This window comes from Phascolarctos cinereus, unplaced genomic scaffold (genome assembly GCF_003287225.1).
Source record: "Phascolarctos cinereus isolate Bilbo 61053 unplaced genomic scaffold, phaCin_HiC Scaffold_4;HRSCAF=312, whole genome shotgun sequence".
Lineage (NCBI taxonomy): Eukaryota > Metazoa > Chordata > Mammalia > Diprotodontia > Phascolarctidae > Phascolarctos > Phascolarctos cinereus.
This window is the reverse complement of record NW_027555847.1, coordinates 99,234,268-99,243,430: the sequence shown is the minus strand read 5'-3', so window position 1 is coordinate 99,243,430 and position 9,163 is coordinate 99,234,268. Positions and strand designations below refer to the sequence as shown.

At 32.5% G+C, this 9,163-nt stretch overlaps 1 pseudogene; it reads right to left on the bottom strand.

Annotated features, from left to right (window-relative positions):
- Positions 1-7,525: 7,525 nt before the first annotated feature.
- On the bottom strand, positions 7,526-8,797 carry LOC110219083 (bifunctional phosphoribosylaminoimidazole carboxylase/phosphoribosylaminoimidazole succinocarboxamide synthetase pseudogene; annotated as a pseudogene).
- Positions 8,798-9,163: the final 366 nt, after the last annotated feature.

Here is a 9,163-nt window from a genome sequence, read left to right as displayed (position 1 = left end):
TGAAGAAACTCCTGCTGGCTTACCTGGATATTGTCTGCACTGGGCTGCTCTCCCCATTTCCCCAAGTAAAACAGATCTTTCCTGAATTCCTTCTAAGTTATCTTAAGCAGGAAAATTGTTTCATTCTGCCTTTGGATGATTCTGCCCCTTCAACTTTTGTTTAAAAGATTAATTTAACTTTGTTTCTGAGGGAAAATGAGTCAAGCCCAGGCAACTTTATAGGTTCTCTTCACTATCTTGGCTCTGCCTCGATTTGTTTCTTTCTTGCTGTTTGCAACATTTTCCCCTTGACATAGGAACACTGGAACTTGACTATAATATTCTTGAATGTTTTTATGTTGTTGTATTTTTCAGGTGAACTGTAGATTTTTTCAATTTTTATTTTACCTTCTAGTTCTAAGATATCAAAACAGTTTTCCTCAATAATTTCTTGAAATATGATATCTAGACATGGCTTTCAATAGTCCAATCATTTTTAAATTATCCCTCCTTGACTGATTTTCCAAAATGGTTGTTTTTCAAATGAAATACTTTACATTTTTATTTCTTTTTTTCATTATTCTGACTTTTTCATGGTTTCTTGGTGTCCTGTGGAGTGATTAGTTTCAACTTGCCCAATTCTAATTTTTATACATTTATTTGCTTCAGTGAGGTTTTGTATCTCATTTTAGACAATTCTAATTTTTGAAAAATTTTCTCTTCAATGGATTTTTGTCTCTCTTTTAACATTTGACCTATTATTTTTATGGTTTTATTTTTTTTTCATTTTTGTACCTCCTTTACCAAGTTGTTGACTCTTTTTTTTTGCATCACTTGCATTTATTTTCCCCATTTTCCTCTGCCTTTCTTACCTGACTTTAAAAATCCTTTTTGAGCTCTTACAGAACCTGAAAACAATTCACAATTTTCTTTGAGGTTTTGCTTGTGGATGTATTGATCTTATTGTCTTCTTCTCTGTTTGTGCTTTTATCTTCCCTGTCAGCACAGCAGATTTCTTTGATCAGGGTTTCTTGCTATTTTTGAGGGGATATTTGCTCATTTTTTATATTTTTTTTCTTGGCAACTTTATATTGAGGTAGGGCTCTGTTGCTTAGATTGGATAGGTGCACTGTCTGAAGCTTGTTTCATGCTGCTGCTAGTTCTGTGGTTCTGTAAGTTTTAGTTTTTCCAACATGATATGATGTAAGGAGAGGTGCATTCCATGCTATCCTGATCTGCCCTCTGTTCTGTGAATGAGCTTAAGCATGCTACACCTGGAACTTTGATCAAAGTCTGTGATCCTGCTAAACATCCTCATCACTCTGACACTGTTACCCACAACTGTGTACAGGCAATACAGTAGAGTCTCGCACCAAGGACTATTCAAAGATCTCCTGTAATCTCCTTCTGACCAGTTTTCTAACCCCTTACCACCAGTATGTTGAGAGTTCCTCTCCTGCCTCAGTTGATTCAGTTTCCCCCAAAAGCCTGGTACTAGTTTGCTGGGGTGCAGCCTGGACTCAACTATGCTTCATTCTCACTTCAATATGAAAGACCTTTATTTCCAATTTTCTAAGTTGTCTTGTGCTGGAAAATTGTTTCACTCAGTTCTTTCATTGGTTCTTCTCTTCTGGAATGTATTTGGAGGTGTTATTTTAGGGTAATTTGGAAGAATTCAGGCAATTCCCTGCCTTTACTCTATCATCTTGGCTCTGCTCCCTTCAGTCTCTTTCTCTGGTCTCATTCCTGTTGAATTCTTCTTCATCCAACTCCATCTTTCTTATTATTCCAATTCTTCAGTCCTGCTCTGATCAGTTTTTCTTCTTCTTACACTCCTGTCACTCTCACGCAGAAAAATTTAGAAAACAGAGGCTGTCTTTCACTTCTCCCCTGGTCCATATCTTGAAATTCCTCTCCATAGTTCCCACTATATTTGTCTTTGTTTAATCTCTGCTAAAGAAGTGGCTTTCTCATTTCCATCACAAAGCCTTCTGCTTATGATCTTGATTCCATCTCTTCAAATTTTCTGGGAGATTTCTGTTTTTCTTTTGAAAGAACCATATTTTATTTGTTTTGATCAGTTCTACTGGATCTTTTGTTTGAAATTTATATATTTCTCCTGAACTTTGAAAAATTTTCTCTGTTTTATTTGATAGTTCTTGTTGGTTTTTAATTTTTTAAATTATATGTTCAATTTATTAACCTTCAATTTTGTTGAAGTGTGTTTTATTGATATACTGTTTCCTCTCAGGACTGCTTTGTTTGATTCTGAGGAAATTACTTTTATAAAACTTTGTACTAACAGACTACCTTTCATTTAACTTCACATCCCCACTTCCATTTTTCTATCTCTTTCCTACTTCGGGATTTTTATTTAAATTATTAATGTCCTTTTATCTTCATTTCTTATCTATTTATGTCATATTTGTCAATTCCTTTTTCTCTCTAAATTAAGTGTTTAGCTCAAAACATCCACTCCTTGAATTATCATTACTGATTATGTTCATTAGTTTTCTTTTTACTGAAATTTTTTCTGTGAATTTTTTTCTTTTCTTTGCTTTCCTTATTAATTCTCTTAACATCTAATATATTCTAAAAAATATTCCCTGATTCAAAAATTTACCCTTATTTCCTTAATCACTGTGCCTCTTATGTATAAAAGTTTCTGAAGTCATGAGTTTGTGATCCCTTTCCTCTCCAATTCCTGTTTAATTGACTTTATAAAGGTCTCCCTGTCAACTATTTCTTTCCACTCTAACATTTTGATATAGAAATTCGTAAGTAAAATAAAGCTGGATAGAAGCAGTACCTACTGGTAGAAAATACACTTCATCATAAATTAAGTGTTCCAACTCTATCCCAAACCTTTGACAAGATTGTTCTCCTTCATAAGGTCTGTGCTAACAAATCAAATAATTTATTCGTGCATTTCACCTTAATTACACATTCTAAGTACTCCTAGGAACTCAAATTCTTTCTTCTAGGCTAAACTGTCTACCATGAAAGGACAATCCTTTCATAGAATGTGACCTTTATTTATGTGAAACATGGTTTATAATTGTGCAGGTAGACTACCAAATTTTTTTTTTGTTCTGTTCAGTTATTTTAAATAGAATTTCTCTACCTGTCTTTAGCAGTTCAACTTTGTTTATAATAGAAATATTGATGATTTTTTTGGGTTTGTTTATGTTCTGCAACTTTGCTGAAGTTGTTAATTATTTCAACTAGTTTTTTTTTTCCAGTTGATTCTCTAAGTATATTATATTGAATGCAAAGAGTGATAGTTTTGTGTCCCTGTTGCTTATCCTAATTCCTTCAATTTCCACTTTTCCTTTATCCTTTCTGGGTTTCAACTTCCAGTTAACCACTTTAGTTCTTCCACTACAGGGCCAAAAATCAATCTCCTTGGATGAAAAAAAAAAGAACAATAGCTGTGTGTCACCCTGTTTATTGTCCTTAAGTATCATCTTCTCTTCTACTCTAACCGGCATTGTTATTTTTTTTTATCCTTCTTTTTCTTTAGCAGAGCTTATTTAATAATAAGTTGGCATTGTAAACAACTAACATTCTATGGATCAAAAATGATGTGGCTGTCCAAAGAGTTCAGCAGTCACATTGTGCCTCACTTTCATAGAATAGGAATAGTTGAGAAAAGTAAAGTTTTCTGCTTCTAAGATATAGATGACCTTCTCTCCAACCCTTTTACCTTTTTGAAGGTAAATGTGCCAAAATTATATCTAGAATATATGGATTATTGAGTGCTTGGCCGTCAGAATGATCTCCAAGCTCCTCACTTTTGGCACGTTCTAGTTCTTTCATGAATTTGCTTTATTTCATGGATCACCAGACAAGTGATCTTCATATGAGACAAACTCCTCACAAGAAGAGATAAAACATTATGTTCTATAGTCAATATTTTAAACAATAAAATCAATTGAAATTTTATATATATACCAGCTGTTCACCCAACTGTCTTCACAGTTTTTTCTAGACATAGGAAACATATACATTGCACAGTCTTCCTGGAATCTGGGAGTCTTACTCAATATTCCTGTCACTTTGCTTAGACCTCATGGGTACTTCCCATGACATCAAGCAAAGGAATATTGGCAGAACATCACAGATTGTAACATATTCATGTTGTATACCCATTAGGAATAATATTTAATTGTAGATTAAAGAATACAGACCACAAAATCTCATGCAGCATACAACATGGATATATGTGAAATGGAACTCCTGTAGAACAGAACTTTTCCATTCAGTAGGAATTATTAGCAGGGAATTTCAACTACTTGCTCTCAAACAATTATTCAAATGGAAGATAGAGTGGATTCAGTAACTGGCTATAGTCCGAGAAGTTTAATGCCAGTGAACCGATTTCTGTTGTGTTTGTTGCTATAGAGAAGTTACTAAGAATGCTTTTGGGAGGTGAAATAGAAAGTATGCTAAACTTATGTTTGCTAATGGTATTCTATTATTAAAAAATGAACCCTGATTATTGATATAATTAACTGAAAAAATAAGAAAATTGAACTATAGCTATGATGGAATTTAGTCTGAAAAATAGCTGGTCACTGGGGAGCTCTGCATAATTTATAATATAATCTGTGAATACTTATACTATGTTTCATGAATTTTCATCATATAATTAGGAAGATGGTCATCCCATGAGAAGACTGATTAAAACAAATTTATTTTAAAATGGAATTGTTTAAATATAGCCTTGGTTAAGGGAACTTTCTCATAGAAACAAAATTTATCTGAGATTAGCTTCAGTTGTAGTATTAGATACACTTCCTACATTATAGACAGTTTTTTGCGATAAGAAACACATACTTCTTATATCTAGATTTCAGGGAAAGTATAAAAAATGGATGGAGTATGCAAGAGAAAGCATGTTAGCCTGTTAAAAAAATAAGGGTCTAATAAAGTGTTCATCTATTATAGAAGAGTATAATACAAATCATGAAGTTGAAATTTTTATTTTTCCCATGGCCATAAAAAAGGAAGCAGATTTGATATAGTAGAAAATAAAAGACTCTCTGCCCTATTTTTTTCTTTCTTTTTCTTTCTCAATCCTGAGAAGATAGTACACATTGAGATAAAAAAAAATTCTCTCATTGGCTTCTATTTTAAAATTCAAAATTCATTTAGGCAATTCTCCCACATAAAGTAATGTTTTATAATAAATACATCAATCTAGGAAGCATTTTTCTAAGTATCACACAGAAACAGAATAATAAACCTATAAATCTTACTTGATGAATTTTAATATTACCAACATATTAATTAATTAATTTGATAATTAATTATTGATACATATGGTGAAATACTCATAATTCTTTTGTTTCTAGTGATATTTCAATGAGCCTTATACATCATATGTGTATATATCTATATCTATATATACATATAGATATATATACATATAGATATATACATACATATATGTATTACAGTATTATCCTCCCTGTATTTCTCTCAAGAAAAACAAAAGAATTGATGTCACATAGATAAAATGCTACAACAAGCAAATATATTATTCAATTAACTTCTAAATTTCCTTTTTTCAAGATCCAGAAAAATTACTTAACAAATTATTTTTGTATATTTCTCCCATTGCTTTTAAAAAAGATATTGTTGTATTTTTTTTTCAAATAATAAAATGTGTGTTTTACAAGGCTTCCTAGATATCTCAGAGAGTTGTCAAATTCTGTATATTCAGTCCTAGCCATCATGAAAGATAAATGCTGAATGCTTATAAATATTTTATTCTCTGAAGTGTTGATGTTAAATATTTACCTGGCTTATCTCAAGGAAACTGTGGAAACTACAGGAATACAGAAATACAAATATTAAGAACTCTTGAAATTGGAAGGGTTCTTAGAGAAAAAACTCCTACCTCCTTATTTTAACCAGTGAAGAAACTGGAAGTTAGAGAGTGACTTGTCCAAAATCATATTAAAAGGAATTAAAACCACTGGAATTAAGCTTAGGTTCTCTGCAAATAAAGCACTCTTCATTGAACTACTGAAACTAAAATAATATCAACATATTAACCACTGCTCACAAGTTTGTCAAAAAAATATAAGATTCAATAGGTTCATAGTTCTAGGACTTTAAAAGTCCTTAGAGATTACTGTCCTATGTCCTAATTTTACAGATGAGGAAATTGACACCAAATGAGATTAAACAACTTGTCCAAAATTGCAGGATATAAATCTGAATAGATCATACACATTTCCAAATATTATTAACAAAGTCCAGCAGCAAAAGACAGAAAGAAAAATACCATTTGAAATCATTGTAGGAAATGTAAAATTCATGGGAGTGTACCTGCCAAAACAAACCCGCGAAGTATATTATGACAGTTACAAAATACTTTTCATACAAAGAAAGGCCTGTTGACCTTGACTCAGTATACAAAGAGATGTCAATCTTTACCTAGTATCTACCAAATTTCTTTCCAGGTTTCCCAGAAATTTTTGTCAAATAATAATTTCTTGTCCCAAAATCTTGGATCTTTACATTAATGAAACACTAGAGTACTATGGTCATTTACTATTGTGTCTTTTGTACCTCATCTATGCTACTGATCCACCACTCTATTTCTCAGCCAGTACCAGATTGTTTTGATGATCACTGCTTTATAATACAGTTTGAGATATGGTACAGGTAGGCCACTTCCTTCTTTTCCATTAATTCTCTTGATATTTTTGAATTTTTATTCTTCCAGAATAATTTTGTTATTTTTTCTAGTTCTATAAAATAATTGTTTGGTAATTTAATTGGTATGGCATTAAGTAAATTAATTTAGGTAGACTTGTTGTTTTTATTATATTGGCTTAGTCTACCAATAAGCAATTGATATTTCTCCAATTATTTAGATCTGATTTTGTGTAAAAAGTGTTTTGTAATTGTGTTCATGTAGTTCCTGGCAGGTAGACTTCCAAGTATTTCACATGGTCTACTATTAAGGAATTTCTCTTCCTATCTCTGCTGCTGGATTTTGTTGGTAATATATTTTGTTGGTGATCCATGCGAGTTAATTTTATAGCCTGAAACTTTGTTAAAGTTATTAACTGTACCACTAGGTTTTTAGTTGATTCATTGAGATTCTCTAAGTATACCATCATATCATCTTCAAAGAGTGATAGTTTTGTGTCCTTGTTGCCTATTTTAATTCCTTCAATTTCTTATTTATTCTCATGACTATAGCTGTCATTTCTAGTATTTTATTGAAGAATAGTGGTGATAATGGACATCCTTGCTTCACCCTTGATCTTATTGGGAAGACTCCATCTTATTCCCCTTACAGATCATGTTTGTTCATGGGTTTAGATAGATATCACATCATTTTAAGCAAAGCTCAATTGATTCCTATGCTTTCCAGTGTATTTTTTAAACCAAGTACAAAATTTTATTAGTATTTTTCTATGTTTAGTTTAGAATCATTTTTCTCTTGTCTGATCTATAATGTTTTTTGAAGCTAAAATATATAATTTTTTTAGTTTTCCAATATTAAAAGTATACTGCATTCTTCTTACAGATTACATTCTTTGATTTTCTTACCCACCTGCTTCAAGGAAACCCATGTATTTAATATGCTTCCTCAAAGTTTAGCCGATATCAAGAAATTCTTTAATCCAAATATCTGGGCTGCAAATTGAGCTGCTCTGTCAGGTGAAAGGATAATTGAAAAGCCAAGACCAGTAGGCATTTGAAATGAGGACCATACATCCTGAGCTCCCTAATTAGGTGTGAAGGAAAGACAGTTGGTTATTGGATACGCAGTATTACCAGATAGTACAAGTATCAAGGCATTGCTTCTGCTAGCTACTGCCACAAATACAATAGGAACACCATGTCCTACATATTCTGGTTAAATCTTTAGAATTTTATCTAGTCTGTTATGTGCATATTTTACTCAGATGTCACAGGGAATTCCATAGCTCCCACACGCCTTCTTAATTTTTTTACAATGACCAATGTCAGAAGATGAGCCCATCAATTCCACAACTCTAAATGGACTTTCTCCATTTTGAAACAACTGCACTCTTTCTGCAAACCGATTCAAAGTTTTTCTTCACCATCTGGAGACCTTCTGGAATCATTTTCTCAGCATGACTGCTTTTCTTTTTGTTGGGTCCTATAACCAGATGTCCAGAGCCTCTAGTAACCATTATCAGTAACTTCAGCTAGAACAGCTTCTTTGTTAGTTAGATCAATACCAAATTAAATCCTCATATTAACCAGGGTAGAGTTCTAAGGTAACCAGGATTACCCCAGTATTTCAAAAGAAGGCTGTGTGGAAACACTTTTGATAACCATTTAAGTCTGATCTTTGGTAAGTCCACCAAAACACCATTTTGCAGCAATAAGCCATTCTTCAGACAACTGTGGATCAGTTTTGACATCATCCTTAAAAAAAATTCCACTTTAGTTGGATAGAATTTGTGTCTTTCTTTGACACCAGATTTTCTTTTCAGAAAACAACCAGCTTTAATACTCCTACATACTCATTCAATACATTTCAAACTGATGTACAATGAAAGCTTCCTCACCACATTTCTTTTTGGTGAAAACAGTTTTGATATCTGCTTCCTCTAACAAGTCAAAAATACAACTGATAATTTTATTTGAAATCACAGCTTTAATTCCAGTTAATTCCCCCCCCCCCAGCTGCATTACCTGCTTTAATTTGCTCTTTAGACAGTAAGAGGACCTTTCCAGGAATATCCAACAACTCATAGACTTCTTTTGTTTTACCCTCATAGAGTTTCTTGCCAATCTTCAGTATTTCTGAGGTCATCATTCCTCTGGCTGAAGTGTTGGCTAAACAGAGAACTGAAGGAGGATGAGAAAGCCCCTCTAGTGTTCTTAATAGGATTAGATGTTGCAGTTTGTCAAAAGTTTTTTTTACTGCATGTATTGAGATAATTATATTATTTTTGTTGTTATTCTTAATGATATGGCCAATGATGCTGACAATTTCATTAATATTGACACAGCTCTGCATTCCTGATATAAATTCCACCCACTCCTTGTCTTTTATTCTTGTGATTTATTGCTGTGTTCTCCTTTCTAGTATTTCATTTAATTTATTTCATGGGAATTGGTCTATAGTTTATACTCTCTATTTTGCTCCTACTGATTTAGATATCAGGACCATATTTGTGCT